Genomic DNA, 22,030 nt, shown 5'->3' with positions numbered 1-22,030 from the left:
ATTCCTGAATTGGCTTATAAATGAGCTACACTATGAGGGAGTAATGCTTCACATACATGTACATTTCTGAAGGTCACTTAAAGAAAGGTTGAAGTTTCTGCAGTATCCTGCTGTTAACTAAATTCAGGCATATTCGTGAGAACAATTTTTGCAGAAGCAATGTAAAAATGCATCTGCTGCAATTATTCTTACCCCTTCCTCAAACCCCACCCCACCGATTTCCTTTAGGAAGAAACCACAGCATGGAGTTTCTTTTCAGTCTTAAAATAAAAATTCCCCCAAAAGGGATCTGGCTTGTAAAACCTTTTAGAGTTGTTTGAAAAAGAGAAGAAAAACAGAAAAAGGCATAAGGAGCCAAGTGCTTATATTCTGGCCAAGTTACAAGCCTCTGAGAACAAGAGCTTGAGGGGAGGACTGTTAACGCATTCTCTCCGGCAGAATGAGCTCTCTCCCTGCGGGTCTGCGCTGCCTGTAAAGCTCGGCGCGCCCTCGCCCTTGGAGTGAGAGGCTAGCCCGCTGGAGAACTGCAGGAATCTGCGACAAAAACGATGACAGTCTGAAATACGTCCCTGTGCCAACCTCCAAATTCGTCTGTCACCTCAGACCCTGAGTAGTTGACAGAGCAGCAGAATTTCAACTCCAATAGACCTGAATGTGTTTCTGGGCAAAGAAGCAGGGCTAACGAGGAAAGCGATTTAAAGAGCATTGGGCATTTGTGAAACTTATTTCCTGACTGTGTGCAAGGACAGGATTCAACTTCAATTTTCTGCCAAGGCTCTGGGTCCAGCCACCTACCTGAAGGTAAATTTTAATAAGTTTACTGTATTTGTTAACCTGATTTGCATGATCTGATAAAGATGTCTAATATTTTTGCCTAATACAAAGCCATTTTTTAACAACAAGAACAAAAAAACCCTTTTGCATGATTTACAGAAAAGCTACTTACTAGGGAATGTTAACACTTGAATTCATGTTTCCTTTTCTTCTCCAAGATTAAATAGTAAGAACTAATAAATGATGTTTAGAAATGTAGAAATGTTGCTGGCCAGACTAGCATTCAGATCTTGGTGAAGTCTGAAATCCTGAAATGTGTTTTGTAGAAATAGTTTACTAAATATATTAAATAAATCAAAAGGAAAGTAGTTTTTAAAAAAAACTTTCAAATCAAAGTAATTTGGGTGTTTTCCATGGTTAAATTATTTGAAGTTATTCAATCACCACCACTATCCCAGTCTGTACCTAACAGCAATGTAGAAATGGAATATTTTGCTTTTCCAAAAGGTAAGAAAATCCCTATAATACTATATTTTCCTTTGATTATTTTTTAGTTATTATGATTATTTTTTCCTGACTCCCTTTTATAGTTTTCTGACTCACTGTCTCTTGTCCCCTTCTATCATTTTTTAGGATACACACACACACACATAAAATTTCTAATTCCTAACGCTGTCTAATTTAGGAAGGGAAAAAGGAGGGAGGGGAATCGAAGAGCTAAAAAATTATGATAACTCCTATATTGTAAGGGACCTTCATTTCTGGCTCTATCTTCTAAAATAAAACAATAATGCAAGTCATGCTCCCTCATTCCTCCTGGGTATTAGAGGTCACCCTGCAGGAGAAAACCATGCTTTCAACTGCAGATCGATGCTGTTGATACTATAACCAAGAGGTAGTGCAGAGAGAATATCTCTTTTGAACTGCCTTTAATCTGGCACAGAGGTTAAATATGTCACCTTGGCATTATATCTGAGTTCCCCTCTGGCCCAGGGCCTAAGTACACTGAATAGAAATGTTCACTTGGTCCAACTCAGCAGAAATCTTTTTTTTTTTTTTTTGATTCTCCCCTTTCTCATGGATACCAGTTTTTTTCAATTCACAGCTCATTCAGCTAAACGTTGATGGGTACGTTAACTATGAATATGAAAAAAAAAAAAAGGACACCCCCCTCAGGAAAGACCTAAGTTTATATTTCTGTCCATTTAACAAGATCCAGCAAGGCACAGCAGTCTGTTTCATCTACTGATCATCCAATCAAACAATGCTGCTTTCCACATTTTGGAAAAGAATATGTACATGTTATTAATGAATCTTGCCTTTTCTCTTTCAGGGAATTTTTGTACAGCCATTTAGCAATTTGAGTACTGGGGTTTCCTTCCAGGTCCTTTGGTATTTAATCCCCAATAGGCTCTTATGCACAGTTTCGCTTATCAACTAAGTAAAAATAATAAATAGTGATGACGGAAATGAAATGAATAGTGATATATCTGGACAACTCCAAAACATTCTTCATTTCATTTCCTCTTGACTGCTTATTATTTTTATTCAGTTGATATGTAACGGTCCACAAACATTGCTATTTTAGCTAAGTTTAGCACAAGGTCCAGAACGTGTTGGGAATCTTTTTCCACCAAGAACGTGAGCAACTGTTTTTCAGACTTCAGATGGCTTCTGGAACACCCTTCAGTGAAGGAGAAGGGGGGCCCGTAAATCCAGGAGAACTTCCCCAGTAGGTCTGGCTGCCCAAGAGATGCCCAGTTAGGCCAGGGTCTGGTTCAAACGGGGCCCACCGAGCATCTTCTCCCAAAGGCTGGGCTTGCACAGGTAGTACCACCTGAGGCTAGCCTGATTTTTATCTTGGGCATCAAAAGATGATCAGAAGTTTCGGGAACAGAGTGTGTGGTCTTGACTGATTGTAGGGAGATGGTGTAATAAAGTGAACAAGATCACGGGCTCTAGAAATTTACAGATCTGGTTTATATCTGGGCTTTCCCAGGGTCTGTGACTTTGCACAAATGACACTTTGAACCTCTGTGCCCTCATTTGCCAAAATGGGGATCATAAAATTAGTTACAACCTTAGAGATTTGTTGTGATAAACGAGGAAAACAGCTATGTCTGGTACGTTTGAATCAATCTATCGATCGTAGCTGATATTAAAGCACTAGTCTACCTATATGTCCTGAGTGGAACTCTGTAGAAAGGGAATTTACTCTAAGATTTTCCTCAGGGTTTCTTCCTTGTACTTACACACTTTGCTGTATAATAAAACGTCAATGCCAGGTCTATGCCTCAGAGTCAGCCCGACAGAGCAGATAGAGCATGGGTTTCAGCGTCTAACATGCCTCAGTTTGAATCCTGGCTCTGCCTCTTACAGGCTATGCGAGCTTAGGCAGTCACTTCACACCTCCAGGACTCAGTTTACCCATCTATTAAGCAATTAGTGATAATAATACCCACAATGGGGTCATTGTAGGAATTAAATAAGATGTTTTTTAAATGTCAGGTATAGCACCTGGCAGAGTACTAGACACACAGTGAGGAAGTGTTTGATTACACACTTGGAATAATTTTTCTGGCAGTAATAGTGGGGGTCAAGAAGGAAATATTCTTTGAATTGTCTTTTTTTATCCAAAGAAATGGAAAAATAAATCTGACACTACCGTATGCCCTTGAGAGGGCCTCAGCATGAAGTATTTATTACTGAGTCCTTACTGCTTCATCCATTAGTAGCTTCTTAATGGCCAAGTCAAATGAAACCAGAGTGAGTCTTCTGTTTCAGATTGCCATTAAGAGGAATGAGGCGAAATGCTGCTTTGCACTCAATTCTGTATTGTCGGCCTACCTGGAGGGGGGGAAAGGCCCCAACATTTCTCCTTTCTTATCTTTTCTAAAGGTAGGACTTTCTAAAGGCAGGGTATTTTTTTCCTCTCTAACTGAAATTCAAACAAAAGGGTTTGTTTTTTGTTTCGGTAAACCTCTCCTCTACGCTCCTAGAATTGAAATGTCAGCTGCTTTTTCTGGCTACACGTAGCAGGAGCAGCCTGTCGTCATAGCAATGAAAGAGTATAGAGAGGCTCGAGTTTCACAGCCCTCTCTGTGAAATAACTCTTAGTCTGCTTTAAAAATCCTTGAGAAATGAAGTCTCCCATCCTGGCTTGTTTCCTTCCTATTATGCAACCAACTTACGTACGCCAAACATTTCCTTTAAAGAGTCAGTGAATAGGTGTTAAGAAAATGAACAAGAAAGCTATGAAATGGTGACCAGCTTACTGTGGAGTGCAGGGAAAAGCAACCGGGAAGGCAAAGGAGGAGAAAGAGACAGGACCGCACTTTGTAGGACAGGCTGGGCCCTACAATAAAGCCATTTTCCGAGTCCCCACTACCTCCTCCCACCTTCACGATGTGCTTATCTAGGTGGTTATCAATCGAGCGGACTCGGGGCCAGGCTGCCTGGACTGCCCTGGCACTTATACGCTCTAGTTTTTTATCTTAACCACTCTTTGCCTCATCTTCTCACATGTAAAAGAGAGATAATAATGGTCATAAAATTGTCATGGGAATTGAATGAGATACTCTGTGTAAGGCTCTTATTACAGGATCTGACCAGTGGTAAAGGTTGGCCGTGAAGTTCACCAAACCTCAGTTTCCCCTACTTCTTCAATGGGGATAACAGCTAATTCATAAGACTGTTGTAGGTTAACTGAAACAATAGATGGAAGTGCTCAAGAAGTAGTCGTTCTTTTAATACTTTTCTCATTTGGTCTAACTCTGATAAGAATGGCTTTTTTGAACTTGGAATCTCCCAGTGAGGAAACTGCAATGAAAACAGGCCTCAGAATTATCCTGGTATAAACATGAACCATTGAATTTCTTAAGAGAATAAAAGGGAATAATTAAGGATTTTTACATTTATAAGGAGTAAAAGAGATTCTTCTCATCTTGATTAACACTAGGGCAAAATGTATCGAAACATCTTATCTTTCCTTAAAATACTTTTTGTTAAAATTTCTGTTTTAGTTTCTCCAGTGTTTTCCAGGTCATGAAATAAGTAATATTTTTATCTTATGTCTCAAACAACTAATGTACTCAGTTCTATTCTGTGTGAAATGCCAGGGATGCTACAGGAACAAACAGAATGGCTGTGCTCTTGCGGCACTTACTACGTAGTTAGGGAGACAGTTGTTAATCAAATTCTCACATTAGTAAAAACTGCATTCGTGAAAAAGAATATATATGTGTGTGTGAGTGTGTGTGTGTGTGTGTGTGTGTATAACTGAGTCACTTTGCTGTACAGCAGAAATTAACACAAGATTGTAAATCAACTATACTTTGATAAATTTTTTTTAAAAAGTACATTTGCCCAAACATAAGGTGACCTCAAATACAAAGCCATCTTCATTTTTCTAATAAAAAGATCCTCCGCCAAAATCTTTGGCCAACCTAAATGCACAGATGGATAATATTGTAAGGTATGCTTAGGACACTTACTCTATTGTTACAAATACATTATTTTCAATCTCATTTCATCTAAAATATTTTGTACTTATGAAAATGATTTTTTTATCCTCATGCTTCATGAAATGATTTTGTTAAAACCCTCTCTGTGCCTCTTTAACATCACTGTCTGTGTTCACTGGATCCACTCTGTAATTGTCTGATAGAGAGGACTGCATCATCAATCCTCCGCAAGTTGTTTGTAACTCCCTTCTCAGAAATCTGCTAGTGCTGCAAATTTGAGCCCCAAGCATAAATTCTCATTCCATGGTGATGATCTCTACATATTAATTACCTCCTATGTGGCTTTTTCCAGGGCTCTTTAAAGGGCTTATTGAAAACCTCTTGAGTCTATAAAGTGTGGTTTTCTAAAATTGTGTTAGTCCCAACAGTTGCAAAAATGGAGTCATACCTCAAGAATGATTGCTAAATCTGCTTTAAATATCTTTATCTCCTTTTCTGTTGTCCGGGTGACCTTCTTAAGAACAAAAATAAGCACTGCTTGAGATCATTTCAGGCTGTTTGCCTGAAATGGTACTTTGTTGTTCAAAATGAAGTAATTGAGACAATATCCTTTTATGCGAGAGACCTCAGAAGTGCTAGAATGTAAGGCACATCCCTTTTTGTATAGCATGATTTTGGGGGGTGAAAAAGTTCACATTATATTGAGTGTGTATTGTATAATTATATGCTGAAATAAGTGTTAAGAAGGAAAAGCACCTTTCTTCTAAGAAAGCGTGTAAGGATCCTGACTTCCACTCAAGGTCAGGGATGGCTTTCCTTGATCGGAAGGCTAAAGAGAGGTTAGCCCTGTGGGAGGTTTGTGTGCTGGGCAGTGGTAGCTGGAGCAAGTGGATGCGGACGAGAGAAGTCTGAGCGTGCAAAGACCCTGTGGCAGGAGGGACCGTAGACTGCAAAGACCCTGTGGCAGGAGGGACCATAGACTGAGGAACAGAGAGAAGGCCAGATGCTCTGAGAGGAAGGGGCAGAGCAGTGGGAGATGTGAAGCCCTGAAAGTATTTGTCCTCTGCTTGTTTCGTGTTTAATGTTGAATTCTGGTTCGACTCAGAGTTCCGATGGGCATGAACCGTATCTATCCCTAGCCTAGACTCACACAGTGGTAGGTTCAGTTAGGCAGGATGCCAGGCAGTTGCAGGTCAGAGCCCTAGAAAAGTCTGCATCTTTGAGTCTGAGTGTATCATATACAGTGGCAGGACTGGGACACTTTGAGGTCAATGGTGACTCCGCAGAGAACTCAAAATAGAAAGCCATCCTTCTTAAATCTTCAGATGAATTTAACGCCAAGCTATAGAGCTCTCCCCAGAGACTCAGTCATACTTTAAAAGCCCTAAAGCATCAGTGTTAACTCTGGATCAGGTAACAACATGTATACGTTAGCCAAAATATGACTAAGGGGTTTGCTCCCTGATAATGAAGACTTTGGCCATCATGTAAAATCAGGGGGAAGGAGAATGTGCTGTCTGAGTCTGATTATGAAGCACTTATAACAATCATTTTGTTTACTACATTTCCCTGAAGGGAAATTTTTCCACAGTTATAATAATTACTAAAAATAGTCGCCTACAGTCTTCGCCTGATATAAACAAACTCAACAAAAGGTATCTGGCCTTATTTGGAAGTGTAGATGTACATACTCCAGGCAATAAGATGCCAGTCGTAAGAAGAAAAGTAAAGTAACAGGGAAAACAGTCAGGGCAAACCTCTCCTTTTTCTGCACATATGTATGTCATTCTCAATTCTTTTGACCTTAGACAAGGTAAGACAACCAGATCAAGTAGTCATCGTCTGCCTTGAAAACCAAAAATGCTGAAGGGAGTTTCCTTGGTCTCCAAGAGAAGGAGGAGGACTTATACATTTGGCTGAGGCTGCCAATGAAGGAGCCAACAACTGGGGGTGGGAGAGCAAGGGGGAGGGGTTAGGGAAAATACTGGCCGCCTGAGGAGCTCCAGGCAACATGAGGGAAATTCAGTTTAAAAAACTTGGAACGATAACTACCAGCACTAAAATTTCCAAGGAGTCATTGACATAGCCAATACAAGAGATGGAAAAGGGTAGACTCCAAGCCTGTTCCTGCCTTTAAAAGTATGGATGGCCATGTTTCCACTCTGGTCCAGTGGTCAGACAGCTTGTTAACGCTTAGGAGAAAAAGGAAGAACAAGGAGATAAGAAGAGAAAAGAGATATAGCGAGACAAGGAGTGCCCAGTGGAGATAGATGGTTTGATGAAGTAGATTTACGTGGCAAGGCAACAAGCGGAACTTCAAAAATAAAATTCGCCATTTTAAATGTGAATTTAAATTAGCGTTCTTTTTAAAAACTGTAACAACTGAAAAGAAATCAAATACAAACACCTACTCTGACATAACCGCATTTCAATTTAAACTTCTAGAAAATATTATGGAAACTGAAATGGAACCAATACAACTAAGAACTCAAAATGAACCACAGTACCCAAAATATATTCTGGTTGTTTGTGTAAGTTCATTCCTAAACCTAGATGGAGAACGATGTTCTAGAATGTTCCAAAGTTTAGATGCCCTCCGCTTCTCTAGGAGATAGAAGTTTCAGGACGCCAAGAGACAGAGAGATCAAGAGTCAGAGGGTTTCATTCGGAGGAATGTCCTATGTTTCCTACCAAATGCCAAGAAATCTTTAGCTGTCACTTGCATTGCTTTCCACCCTCAACCTGAAGGACCACGCACTCAGTCTTGAAGCCAGAGTTGACATTGTTCCATCAGAGGTCGGGGGACGATGACACACCCATGGCCCATTCTGCCCGAGCCTTTCAGACCAACCTCTGCAGGCTTGGCTGGCTACCTTTCCAGCCAGAGGAAAGAATATTCAGGCCCTTTTCTCTTTTTTTTCCAGGGACAGAACTTGTAGACCTGCTGAGAAATCTAATTACAACTTCCTTTCATGGTGAAATCCAGTTACAGCCTCTCCCATGGTGAAAGCCAATCCTTTTGATACAAAAGGAAACCAAACAAAGGGGTTTCAGACACGGGGATGTGTCTGTGTTCTGCCTTCTCTCTTAGGCAACTATGCAGAAAGGTTGCAGTGACCTTGACCGGCCTTACTTAGGAACGATGGTCTTACTATTACCACCCCCATTCCCATAAGAAGGAAAAATATATTCATATCTGATGCCAGGAGTTTCTGGAGATTTCCTCCAGGATCCATTAGCTGAGCAAAGCAAAATCCTCTACATACACATTCTTGATTCAGCAAGATGACTTCTCTTTTTGAATTTGGAATGTCATGTCAAACAATAAAAAAAAGTAGTGAGTTATTTAAGCCAGTATCCTCCTATAATCTTTTCCTGACATCTTTAACGCCCTGTGCCACCCTTTCAGCCAACCTATTCCCTTGAGGATAAGGAGAAACTGCAGTGCTGCTTAAAGAAGGGTCATCCCAAATTCCTAAAACTTAATTGAGATAAATGGAGATAGTTCTCAAAATAGTCATTTATGGAAATACATATTTTACAAATACCTGGCAAAACTCTATAATTGTTGAAACAATAAAACTACCAACCACATTCTAATCGAATCTCTATCACTACAACGTAATCACTGTAGTCTACTGAATATGTATAAAACCCAGATTTGCAGCTTATCCCCCCAAATGGGCAAAATTTTTAGAAGGAGCATCCAATCAACTCATAAGTTTTTAACTGAATATGAGTGGAATATGAACAGGTAAATGCTTTTGTTTTGTTTTAATAGGATAAAGTTTACCATAGGTTCAATGATACTGATATGCACATAGAGTTAATAAAAAGTAAATAAACAAGGATAAGAATCCACCATTCATAGTTACCCTCAAAGAGCACCAAAAGTAATGCATTTTTACCATACTTGGTTCAACTTGAGTTACCTAATCATCTATATAATATGATAGAGACCCAGTAGGAAGGTGGCCTGAAATCTACAAAAGTCAGAAGAATTGATCTTGATTATGGGTCAAAGAAAACCTGTAGCAGGTTTCAAGACACAATGATTGGTCAGATCTTCATTCTGTCTTAGCACAATGGAATCATTTTTAACTCTCAAGCCATTTGTTCAGTGGATTTCCCAACCTTTTATTGGGGACCAAGCAACTTTGAGCTAACTTTAAATCTACAAAGCATTCTGTTGGAATTCAGAAGAAACAAAACACAAATGCTGAACCCCAAGGGTCTTCTTCCCTTCTCCTTTTCTTCCCTGCTCCCCAGTTCCAGCACACGTAACAGGCTTTCAGGACCTCATAACGGGGTATAGATGAAGCTCTTTCTAGGAAAACTTCTCAGTAATTTCCTAAGATATAGGTAGAGGAAACTACTGGAAGCTTTTGCTTTAAACTGGGAGCTTAAAGCTTTTGGCATAGACCTTGGCACTCCCAGTGACCTTGCATTCAGTAGCTTCTTAGATAGGCATGGGGGAGGGAGGGGTGGGAAGTACAGCATCAGTTCACCGATAAAAACAACTGGTTGATGTCTTCTTGTGATAGGAAAACAATTTAAAGTGATTGATTTCAAAAGCAAATAAATGTTTTCTTATAATTTGAAAAATACTCTGGGTAGGAATGCAGGAGGTTATTATAGCCTGAGATCTGGATATGACTAACTTCTTTTCTTTTCCAAAAGATGGCACACAAAAATCCAGCCCATGCTTACCCTACATTTGGTTCTTTGTTGTTTTATTTTTCTTAAATCCTGTGTTTAGATGGTGGCCACAGTAAGGTCTGAGGTTGTGGTCATGGCTGGAGCTGGCTGCCTCACCTTATGCGTCCCAGCATCTTGTTACAGGGTTAATATCTGTAGAGGTCCATAGCCCAGCCAGTTACTGAATGTGGTATGTACATTTTAGTGCCATGAAACCCAAAATAGTCATTATCCAAAAAGAATTAACAACAGACTCCCTTGTGCAGCATTATTCATGCAAAATACAGTTTTGTTTTAATGTGGCTAATTAGACTACTCTCTCCCTCTCTCTCTTTTTTTTTTTTTTTTGGCTGCACCATGCAGCATGTGGGGATCTTAGCTCCCTGACCAGGGAAGGAAACTGTGCCCCTGGCAGTGGAAGCGTGGAGTCCTAACCACTGGACTGCCAGGGAAGTCCTAATTAGACTAGCCTTGATTAGGCAAATTTCTACACATTCTGGGACTAACAAGCCAAAACCAGTATATTTAGAACAATGTTTAAAATGTTCAATCAGACTAAGCTAATGAATTGGGCTTCCTTTGGTGTGGGAAAGGGCTATAGTGGAAGGGAAAAGAACAGAGAGACTGATTTACTTCCCAAGCCTCCAGAGTAATCCTGGTGTCATAACATTCGAGCAATTACATGAAACGAGAAATAGGAGGGTAAAGTGAAAATGCCAAGTTCCAACACAAAACACTCCCAGAGCTAGATGCCCATATTTCTTTCTAAAACTCTTCGATTCTATAACACCTTCAAATCCTGGGTGAAATCAAGTTTACTGAGTGCTAATCACGTGTTAATACCTTGTAACTTTTGATTCTCTCCAAAGGTGAGGACTGCTATGTTCCATTCACTTTGCTATAAAGCAGAAACTAACACACCACTGTAAAGCAATTATACTCCAATAAAGGTGTTAAAAAAAATTTTTTTTTAAATAAATAAAAAGAAATATGTGCACCTGCTAAGCCAACGTAGGGGAGGAAAACCTTTTTCCTCTACCCTCTTATATTCAGTAATTGGGGCCTGCAAATTAAACTGACAAAATACAGATTAATAGTAGAGAAACGTTTATTTATATGCATAGAGAGGCCAACAAAAGTAGCTGGCTCCTTAAACTGTTAAAGGCATACCAACCTAATTTGGTAGGAGAAGGGAAAGGGGAGAAACAGCTTCTGTGGCAAGAACAAAAAGATTTTTTAGGAAAGACAAATGGGCTTTTAGAACAAACTAGAGATACGAGAGTTTATGGTATTTGTCATAAAGGTATAAGTGGTTTTTCTGTCTTTTTCAAGGTGATAAAACTGCCCTGGAGAGGAAATTATGGTAGATTTACCCTTGTTCTCTCTACTGGGAATAGAGCCACCCTGAAGAGGGAATTTATGGTAGTTCTCATTTCTCAGAAGTTTCTGCTTTTAGTCAGACAAGGGATGCTCTGAGAAGGCTTCACTGTTGGATCTCAAATGTCTTCATCTTAAAATAATCTTTATACAAACCCATAGCAACTATAGAAAGACTTGAAACAGGGCAGCACTGGGGAGCAGGAGACAGCTTTGCTGGCAGGGGATCTGAATTATATTCAAACCCATGAATCCTAAATTTGGATCAAGCGCTGTGGGTCAAGGTCTAGCAAGGAAATGACAGATCCGGGCAGGAAAACTGAATTTGGGGATTTGAGGAGAGTGGAATTAAGGGATGATTGACCAAAGAATGGGCAGGGCATAGAGAAGTCACAAGGTGTTGTAGGAATAGACTAGTAAAAGCTAAGCTTGTACGAGCCAGGGAAAGGAGAACTTTTTGAGCCCAGACAGAAAATGCTGTGTGGAGAGGGACACTGAGAGGGGCTGTGGCCTTCCGGAGAGGGACACAGTCACAGAGAGGGCGCTGAGAAAATACACCCCCTGGTTTTACTCTCCTCCTTCCCTCAAATCTCTCCTGCCAGTACACCCCATTGGCTGAGCCCAACAGAAACCATCGTGCAAGAGAACCTGATGCTACAGTTCACACAGGCCCTGGGACAGCTCAGGGCGGAGAAGGCAGGAGAGTGGGTGTGGAGTGGATTTGGGGGAGCAAGTGGAAGATATCTGGATATTCAGAGAAAAATAATCTCTTCCCAATGTGGGAAAGGCAGAATGTACAGCTGTAGACAAGCCGTGTCTTCTCCTTGCTTGAATAAATCTTCCAGGGCTTTCCCTCTGAGGGCATAAATAAGCGTAGGTTTTCACCCTATTTTCAAAGAACTCCTCAAACCTCAGCCACAAAATCCGCTGGGGTTTATTGTATCTGCTTCTTTCACAGAAGGCAGGTAATGAGTAACATTGGACCACTGGGCGAGCCGTCTTTCCCTATTCAGTGTGTTGGCTCTCAACAAGGCACACGAGAAGCGTGATGAATCCTGAAGGCACTTCTGCTTGAAGTGAACGCTTTCATTAGTGGTTCGCACAAAAGCTACTCATCAAAGCCCACCGCTGTTCCCCAGCGGGTCCCCACGCCATGAGAATGAGGTTACTTGGAACTGTTCTTAGGTATGATTTGCTGTTTTTCTTAATCCCGGAAGAGAATTACCCCAGTAAGTAATTCTTGGTACTTTCACAGAGCTGAAACACTTGAAATTCTTCTCCCAACCAGCTGAACTTAACGACCGACTTACTATATTAACTAAAGAAGAGAGACAATTTCCATTGAATCCAAAGACGTTTTATATGCTGGTAGAGTTTAACTAATAAGGGAAATTCAAATAAGAGGAGAAAGCTAAGAACCTGGCATTCAGAGAAAAGAAATTTTAAGAAGGTTGAGAATAAAATAACTTAGGGGGTAGAGAGAAGAGCTAAAGGCACAAAAAGAGTAGGACTCATGTAACTGATCCTTTTAGGGGCTAGGGAGGTTTCAAAAGGTGAATTGCCATGCTGTTAGGGCTATGAAGCAAATCATTCAGATATTACTCAGTCCTGCAACATGACAAATGCCACAGGCATTCAGGTGAGCCGTACTAAGAAGCAGATTCACCACTTGTGAACCAGAGGTTTACACAATGTGTGGGACCTTTTTCATTTTTATTTTTTTATTTTTTAAATATTTATTGATTGCTTGATATTTCGGCTGCATCGGGTCTTAGTTGCAGCATGAGGGATCTTCGTTGCGGCATGTGGGATCTTTAGTTGCGGCATGCAGACTCCTAGTTGTAGCATGCATGCGGGATCTAGTTCCCTGACCAGGGATCGAACCCAGGCCCCCTGCACTGGGACCGTGGAGCCTTAGCCACTGAACCACCAGGGAAGTCCTGGGACTTCTTTTTTTTAAAAAAAATAAAAACATAAAAATAAAAGAAGAACCTCATTTTAAAACATGCATGCATGGGCTTCCCTGGTGGCACAGTGGTTAAGAATCCGCCTGCTAATGCAGGGGACACAGGTTCAAACCCTGGTCCGGGAAGATCCCACATACCATGGAGCAAATAAGCCCATGTGCCACAACTCCTGAGCCTGTGCTCAAGAGCCCATGAGCCACAACTACCGAGCCCGTGCACCACACTACTGAGCCTGCACTCTAGAGCCTGCATGCCACAACTACTGAAGCCCGTGTGCCTAGAGCCCGTGCTCCACAACAAGAGAAGCCACTGCAATGAGAAGCCTGCGCACCGCAACGAAGAGTAGCCCCCGCTCGCCGCAACTAGAGAAAGCCCGCGCAGCAACAAAGACCCAACGCAGCCAAAAATAAATAAATAAATATTTTTAAAATGCATGCATAATTACAGTAACAGATTCCAATATAAATCTTTCAAAATCTGACAGATCTAGAAGATAAAAATTTAGCTGGGACATAGAGGATCTGAGTATTAAAATCAACCAGCTCAATTTAATAGATGTGTATAGAACTTCGAAACCTACAAATACAGAGCATGCTTTTTTTTACCTTATGTCAATAAAACATTTGTATATTTATGTATATTTCAATATCATGTATATTTCTATATCATATATATACATATATATATATATATATATATATATCATGTACTTGGCCACAAATAAAACTTGACAAATTCAAAAAAGTGAAAAAAAATAATAGAAAGATCAAAATGAGGCCTAGGGATTTGTAAGGAGCCTGTAAAAGTGAGGAGCCCTGAAACTTAAGCTTCTTAGCTTTGTGGTGCATCCACCTCTGGCCATACTCAAAAGTCTATACCCCAAAGAATATGCAAAAAAGCAGGGAGGAATAAATAGATGTAAATATGAGAAAGCCCCGCATTTACAGAGAAAGAGGAACTTAAAGGACAGATATCAGAGTATGATTTGAGCAAAGAGAATTGAAGGTGGCCAAAGTCATTCCTCCCCTACACCCCAGGGCAGGGAGAGGTGGCGACTTTCTGAAGGACAGGCAAATGCCTCTGGAGAGGAGCAGAGCACTGCCTCCAGGGGGCCATCCCGAATGAAGCTGTGAAATGAGACCCAGTGAGATTAGTGAGTGGTGGGTGACACAGTAAGATGAGGAACTCTGAAAGGAATGATGAAGAGGTGTGGGAACAAGGCTATCGCACAGTCTTGCCTAAGATAAGCCTGTGGGGAATCCTCTAAATATAGTTAAAGGAATCCCTCAGTTATACATTATAGAATAGGCAGAATATCCTAATTTCTCCTGAGCTAGAAAGAGAGAGATCTTTGAGAATGTCAAGGCCACCCCTTTGGAAATTCCTTTGGCTTCCATGCTCCTTACTCATGACTGGGCACAGTGGCACAGACGGATGTGCAGCAAGCTCTCATTGGATGGATGGATACTCTATGAAGTGGAGGTGAGGTGACAGGTGGGAATACATGGGTGATGCATGGGTGATGTACTTACCATAGTACCTGGCACATAGTAAAATCTCAAAAAATATAAGCCATTGCATTAGCTACTATGTTAAACAGCCAATGATAAGAACCTACTTTTTCAATAAAATAATACTTTGTTGAACATAAGTTATTCTACTTCTAATGAATATTTCACTCAAGATATTTAATGTTCAGTCCAATTCTTCATTGCTGCTTACAAATTGTGACTGTAAACAACAATTATTACATAATTTCTCAAGATTTTGTGCGTTAGGAGTTTGGGCAGGTCACTCAGAGGTACTGAGCTGGCAGGTGAGCCACTCTGGAGGGTCCAAGGTGGCTCCACTCATATACACTGTGCCTTTGCAAGGACACGTGGATAGCTGGGATCAGGGACCATGAACAGTGTCTTCTGTGGTGTGACAGTCTCTTACAAACTGGCTTGGGACTCCCAAAAAAGTATTCCGAGAGATTAACGTCAAAAGTCCAAGGCCTCTTATGAGCTAACCTCAAAAAATCCCAAAACATCAATTCCACCTCAATTGTTTGGTCAGGTAAGTGACTGACTAAGGCCAGTCCGGATTCAAGGGGAGGAGAATTCAACTTCACCTCTCAATGGGAGGAACAGCAAAGAATTGATAGGCATCTTTACTTTACCATACTGTTTATACATATTAAATGAAAAACGTTAGAAACTGTGTCAAGACAACTATTCGCATGAGTTAGAATAGAATTGACATTCGTGGGTGTTTGTTTAGTTCTTAATGGAAGACCTATTTCTGCCATGTCAAACGTTTCATCTGCATATTCGTTTTGATGGTATATGGGCCAACCAGTAGAAGAACTGCAGGCATTTGAAATTCTAAATCCTGGGCTTCCCTAGAAAGGCCATACCTAAAAAATGGAGTCTAGCAGTCATCTTCTAAAATTCCAGATGAGGTTCTCCTAAAAGTTTGGTAATGAGACACTTTGTTCCTAAGAGAAGGAAAAGGCTCTCCTTGAATTTCCCCACCATCTCTCATCTTTAACCTCTCTAGACCCATGAAAAGAAACAATGGGACAAAGGTAAGAAAAAAATAACTTAAGAACTGTAAGTAAAAGGATGAATTAGGGGCTTCCCTGGTGGCGCAGTGGTTGAGAGTCTGCCTGCCAATGCAGGGAACACAGGTTCGAGCCCTGGTCTGGGAAGATCCCACATGCCGCGGAGCAACTAGGCCCGTGAGCCACAATTACTGAGCCTGCGCGTCTGGAGCCTGTGCTCCGCAACAAGAGAGGCCGCGATGGTGAGAGGCCCGCGCACCACGATGAAGAGTGGCCCCCGTTTGCCAAAACTAGAGAAAGCCCTCACACAGAAACGTAGACCCAACACAGCCATAAGTAACTAAATTTTTAAAAATGTTATTAATAACTATTAGGCACTACTAGAATTTTTTTTAAAAAAGGATGAATTAAAGTCTCTGTGGATTATTACTTATTAGGGTTATTAAGCCATTTTTTGCCTCATCAATGTTTCAAAGAAATAATATCTTTCATTTCATATTGACAGTTAATAAAATTATCACATGACTATCTGATCACATTTGAGTCTCAAAACAACCCTAGAAGATAAGTAGGAAAGCTACTATTATTTTTCCTGTTTTGTAGATGAAGAAACCAGTGACTTGACCGAAGTCTCTCTGCTGGTAAAAAGTAGTTTAAGTCTGGACTTAGATCTTCCAATTCCATACCACGTGTTCTTTCAGCTATACTGCTGGCTTTGAATCAGCTCACACATTTGGGCAAAATAATATTCATCTAATTTCACATCACCACTGCATATTTACGTCTTCAAGAATAATAACTCTATTCAAAAATTTGTCTCACTTCTGCATTTTTCATATAGAGTTTCATTTGCTCTTTCTGCAAAAATAACAATCTGCATCTTGTAGAGAGTGCACACAAATTCAAATGTCTCAAAATATATGACGTTTTACTTATCCAAGAATGAATGGTATTCATCATACTTAGCAAGAACATCATGGGTTTCATTTTCGAAGTATTTTGCAAGCATCAGCTAATTAAGACTCCTGTAGTCTTCAGTTTGACAGTTGTTTTCAAAAGTCTCTTGTTTCCCAGGAAAGTTCTCCCCTCTGTCTTATTTATACAAATCAGCACATTTGTTCGGTTCTTAAAATAAGAAGCTAAAGGCTGTGAAATTATTTTGGATCAGTGTGTGACAAATACAATGAGCTCAGTGAGATAAAAATGCCCAGCGACTGGTCTGAAGGACAAATTGGAACACAGCAGAACTCAAGGTCTTCTACATTCTAAATAGATACTGGATTGTTCCACAACGTCCTATCTTTAAAACTACAGCACAGGCATCTGCTTTACATTTAAAACTTGAAGTGGTTTCCTACTTGGATCATTCTGTATTTTTGTTTGTTTGTTTGTTTGCTTGTTTTAACATCTTTATTGGAGTATAATTGCTTTACAGTGTTACTTTCTGCTGTATAACAAAGTGAATCAGCTATATGTATACATATATCCCCATATCTCCTCCCTCTTGCGTCTCCCTCCCACCCTCCCTATCCCACCCTTCTAGGTGGTCACAAAGCACCGAGCTGATCTCCCTGTGCTATGCGGCTGCTTCCCACTAGCTATCTATTTTACATTTGGAATTGTATATATGTCAATGCTACTACCTCACTTCGTCCCAGCTTACCCTTCTGCCTCCCTGTGTCCTCAAGTCCATTCTCTATGTCTGCGTCTTTATTCCTGTCCTGCCCCTAGGTTATTCGAACATTTTTTTTTTTAAGATTCCATATATATGTGTTAGCATACGGTATTTGTTTTTCTCTTTCTGACTTTCTTCAATCTGTATGACAGACTCGAGGTCCATCCACCTCACTACAAATAACTCAACTTCATTTCTCTTTAAGGCTGAGTAATATTCCATTGTATATATGTGCCACATCCTCTTCATCCATTCATCTGTCGATGGACACCTAGATTGCTTCCATGTCCTGGTTACTGTAAATAGTGCTGCAATGAACATTGTGTACATGTCTCTTTTTGAATTATGGTTTTCTCAGGGTATATGCCCAGTAGTGGGATTGCTGGGTCGTTATGGTAGTCCTATTTTTAGTTATTTAAGGAACCTCCATACTGTTCTCCATAGTGGTTGTATCAATTTACATTCCCACCAACAGTGCAAGAGGGTTCCCTTTTCTCCACACCCTCTCCAGCTTTTATTGTTTGTAGATTTTATGATGATGGCCATTCTGACTGATGTGAGGTGATACCTCATTGTACTTTTGATTTGCATTTCTCTAATGATTAGTGATGTTGAGCATCCTTTCATGTGCTTGTTGGCAATCTGTATATCTTCTTTCAGGAAATGTCTATTTAGGTCTTCTAGCCATTTTTGGATTGGGTTGTTTGTTCTTTTGATATTGAGCTGCATGAGCTGCTTGTATATTTTGGAGATTAAACCTTTGTCCGTTGCTTCGTTTGCAAATATTTTCTCCCATTCTGAGGGTTGTCTTTTCGTCTTGTTTATGGTTTCCCTTGCTGTGCAAAAGCTTTTAAGTTTCATTAGGTCCCATCTGTTTATTTTTCTTTTTATTTCCATTTCTCTAGGAGGTGGGTCAAAAAGGATCTTGCTGTGATTTATTTCAAAGAGTGTTCTTCCTGTGTTTTCCACTAGAGTTTGATAGTGTCTGGCCTTACATTTAGGTCTTTAATCCATTTTGAGTTTATTTTTGTGTATGGTGTTAGGGAGTGTTCTATTTCATTCTTTTACATGTAGCTGTCCAGTTTTCCCAGCATCACTTATTGAAGAGGCTGTCTTTTCTCCATTGTATGCTCTTGCCTCCTTTATCAAAGATAAGGTGACCATATGTGCGTGGGTTTATCTCTGGGCTTTCTATCCTGTTCCATTGATCTATATTTCTGTTTTTGTGCCAGTACCATACTGTCTTGATTACTGTACCTTTGTAGTATAGTCTGAAGTCAGGGAGCCTGATTCCTCCAGCTCCGTTTTTCATTCTCAAGATTGCTTTGGCTATTCGGGGTCTTTTGTGTTTCCATACAAACTGTGAAACTTTTTGTTCTAGTTCTGTGAAAAATGCCATTGGTAGTTTGATAGGGACTGCACTGAATCTGTAGATTGCTTTGGGTAGTATAGTAATTTTCACAATGTTGTTTCTTCCAATCTAAGAGTATGGTATATCTCTCCACATGTTTGTATCATCTTTAACTTCTTTCATCAGTGTCTTTTAGTTTTCTGCATACAGGTCTTCTGTCTCTTTAGTTAGGTTTATTCCTAGGTATATGATTCTTTTTGTTGCAATGGTAAATGGGAGTGTTTCCTTAATTTCTCTTTCAGATTTTTCATCATTGGTATATAGGAATGCAAGAGATTTCTGTGCATTAATTTTGTATCCTGCTACTTTTCCAGATTCATTGATTAGCTCTAATAGTTTTCTGGTAGCATCTTTAGGATTATCTGTGTATAGTATCATGTCATTTTCAAACAGTGACAACTTTACTTCTTCTTTTCCAATTTGGATTCCTTTTATTTCTTTTTCTTCTCTGATTGCTGTGGCTAAAACTTCTCAAACTATGTTGAATAATAGTGGTGAGAGTGGGCAACCTTGTCTTGTTCCTGATCTTAGTGGAAATGGTTTCAGTTTTTCACCATTGAGGACAATGTTGGCTGTGGGTTTGTCATATATGGCCTTTATTATGTTGAGGTAAGTTCCCTCTATGCCTACTTTCTGGAGAGTTTTTATCATGAATGGGTGTTGAATTTTGTTGAAAGCTTTTTCTGCATCTATTGAGATTATCATATGGTTTTTATCCTTCAGTTTGTTAATATGGTGCATCACATTGATTGATTTGCATATATTGAAGAATCCTTGCATTCCTGGGATAAGCCCCACTTGATCATGGTGTGTGAGCCTTTTAATGTGCTGTTGGAGTCTGTTTGCTAGTATTTTGTTGAGGATTTTTGCATCTATATTCAGCAGTGATATTGGCCTGTAGTTTTCTTTTTTTGTGATATCTTTGTCTGGTTTTGGTTTCAGGGTGATGGTGGCCTCGTAGAATGAGTTTGGGAGTGTTCCTCCCTCTGCTATATTTTGGAAGAGTTTGAGAAGGATAGGTGTTAGCTCTTCTCTAAATGTTTGATAGAATTTGCCCGTGAAGCAATGTGGTCCTGGGCTTTTGTTTGTTGGAAGATTTTTTTTTAATTAATTAATTAATTTATTTATGGCTGTGTTGGGTCTTCGTTTCTGTGCGAGGGCTTTCTCTAGTTGTGGCAAGCAGGGGCCACTCTTCATTGTGGTGCATGGGCCTCCCACTTTCGCAGCCTCTCTTGCTGCGGAGCACAGGCTCCAGACGCGCAGGCTCAGTAATTGTGGCTCACGGGCCCAATTGCTCCGCGGCATGTGGGATCTTCCCAGACCAGTACTTGAACCCGTGTCCCCTGCATCGGCAGGCAGATTCTCAACCACTGCGCCACCAGGGAAGCCCTGTTGGAAGTTTTTTTAATCACGGTTTCAATTTCAGTGCTTGTGGTTGGTCTGTTTATATTTTCTATTTCTTCCTGGTTCTGTCTCCGAAGGTTGTGCTTTTCTAAGAATTTGTCCATTTCTTCCAGGTCGTCCATTTTGTTGGCATATAGTTGCTTGTAGTAATCTCTCATGATCCTTTGTATTTCAGCAGTGTCAGCTGTTACTCCTCCTTTTTCATTTCTAATTCTTTTGATTTTAGTCTTCTCCCTTTTTTTCTTGATCAGTCTGGCTAATGGTTTATCAATTTTTTTTATCTTCTCAAAGAACCAGCTTTTAGTTTTATTGATTTTCCTATCATTTCCTTCATTTCTTTTTCATTTATTTCTGATCTGATCTTTATGATTTCTTTCCTTCTGCTACCTTTGGTGTTTTTTTTGTTCTTCTTTCTCTAATTGCTTTAGGTGTAAGGTTAGGTTGTTTATTTGAGATTTTTCTTGTTTCTTGAGGTAGGATTTTATTGCCATAAACTTCCCTCTTAGAACTGCTTTTGCTGCATCCCATAAGTTTTGGGTCGTCATGTTATCATTGTCATTTGTTTCTAGGTTTTTTTGGATTTCCTCTTTGATTTCTTCAGTGATCTCTTGGTTATTTGTAGCATATTGTTTAGCCTCCATGTGTTTGTATTTTTTACAGTTTTTTTCCTGTAATTGATATCTAGTCTCATAGTGCTGTGGTTGGAAAAGATACCTGATATGATTTCAATTTCCTTAAATTTACCATGGCTTGATTTGTGACCCAAGATAGGATCTATCCTGCAGAATGTTCCATGAGCACTTGAGAAAAAAGTGTATCCTGTTGTTCTTAGATGGAATGTCCTATAAATATCAATTAAGTCCATCTTGTTTAATGTGTCATTTAAAGCTTGTGTTTCCTTATTTATTTTCATTTTGGATGATCTGTCCTTTGGTGAAAGTGGGGTGTTAAAGCCCCCTACTATGATTGTGTTACTGTCGATTTCCCCTTTTATGGCTGTTAGCATTTGCCTTATGTATTGAGGTGCTCCTATGTTGGGTGCATAAATATTTACAATTGTTATATCATCTTCTTGTATTGATCTTTTGATCATTATGTAGTGTTCTTCTTTGTCTGTTGTAATAGTCTTTATTTTAAAGTGTATTTTGTCTGATATGAGAATTGCTACTCCAGCTTTCTTGTGATTTCCATTTGAATGGAATAGCTTTTTCTATCCCCTCACCTTCAGTCTGTATGTGTCCCTAGGTCGGAAGTGGGTCTCTTGTAGACAGTAAATATATGGGTCTTGTATTTTATCCATTCAGTCAGTCTGTGTCTTTTGGTTGGAGCATTTAACCCTTTTACATTTAAGGTAATTATCAATATGTATGTTCCTATGACCACTTTTTTTTTTTTTTTCTATGACCACTTTCTTAATTGTTTTGGGTTTGATTTTGTAGGTCTTTTCCTTCTCTTGTGTTTCCTGCCTAGAGAAGTTCCTTTAGCATTTGTTGTAAAGCTGGTTTGGTGGCACTGAATTCTCTTAGCTTCTGCTAGTCTGTAAAGGTTTTAATTTCTCCATCGAATCTGAATGAGATCCTTGCCAGCTAGAGTAATCTTGGTTGCAGGTTTTTCCCTTTCATCACTTTAGATATGTCCTGCCACTCCCTTCTGGCTTGCAGAGTTTCTGCTGAAAGATCAGCTGTTAACCTTATGGGGATTCCCTTGTATGTTATT

General features: G+C 39.9%; 1 protein-coding gene and 1 long non-coding RNA gene across 3 annotated transcripts in view; one reads left to right on the top strand and one right to left on the bottom strand.

Moving 5' to 3' along the window:
• The window catches only part of LOC137763957 (uncharacterized), a 66,168-nt gene that overhangs the window by 1,872 nt on the left and 42,266 nt on the right, over positions 1–22,030 (bottom strand). The gene's annotated exons all lie outside the window — the stretch shown is intronic.
• SPARCL1 (SPARC like 1) overlaps positions 469–22,030 on the top strand; it is a 51,795-nt gene continuing 30,233 nt past the window's right edge. For both annotated transcript variants that reach the window (XM_068542417.1, XM_068542416.1), the window contains exon 1: positions 469–801. The gene's annotated coding sequence lies outside the window, so the exon portion shown is untranslated. The remainder of the gene's footprint in view (positions 802–22,030) is intronic.

This window comes from Eschrichtius robustus, chromosome 4 (assembly GCF_028021215.1).
Source record: "Eschrichtius robustus isolate mEscRob2 chromosome 4, mEscRob2.pri, whole genome shotgun sequence".
Taxonomy (NCBI): domain Eukaryota; kingdom Metazoa; phylum Chordata; class Mammalia; order Artiodactyla; family Eschrichtiidae; genus Eschrichtius; species Eschrichtius robustus.
Note: the sequence above shows the minus strand (reverse complement) of the source record. Positions and strands in the feature narration are given on the sequence as shown.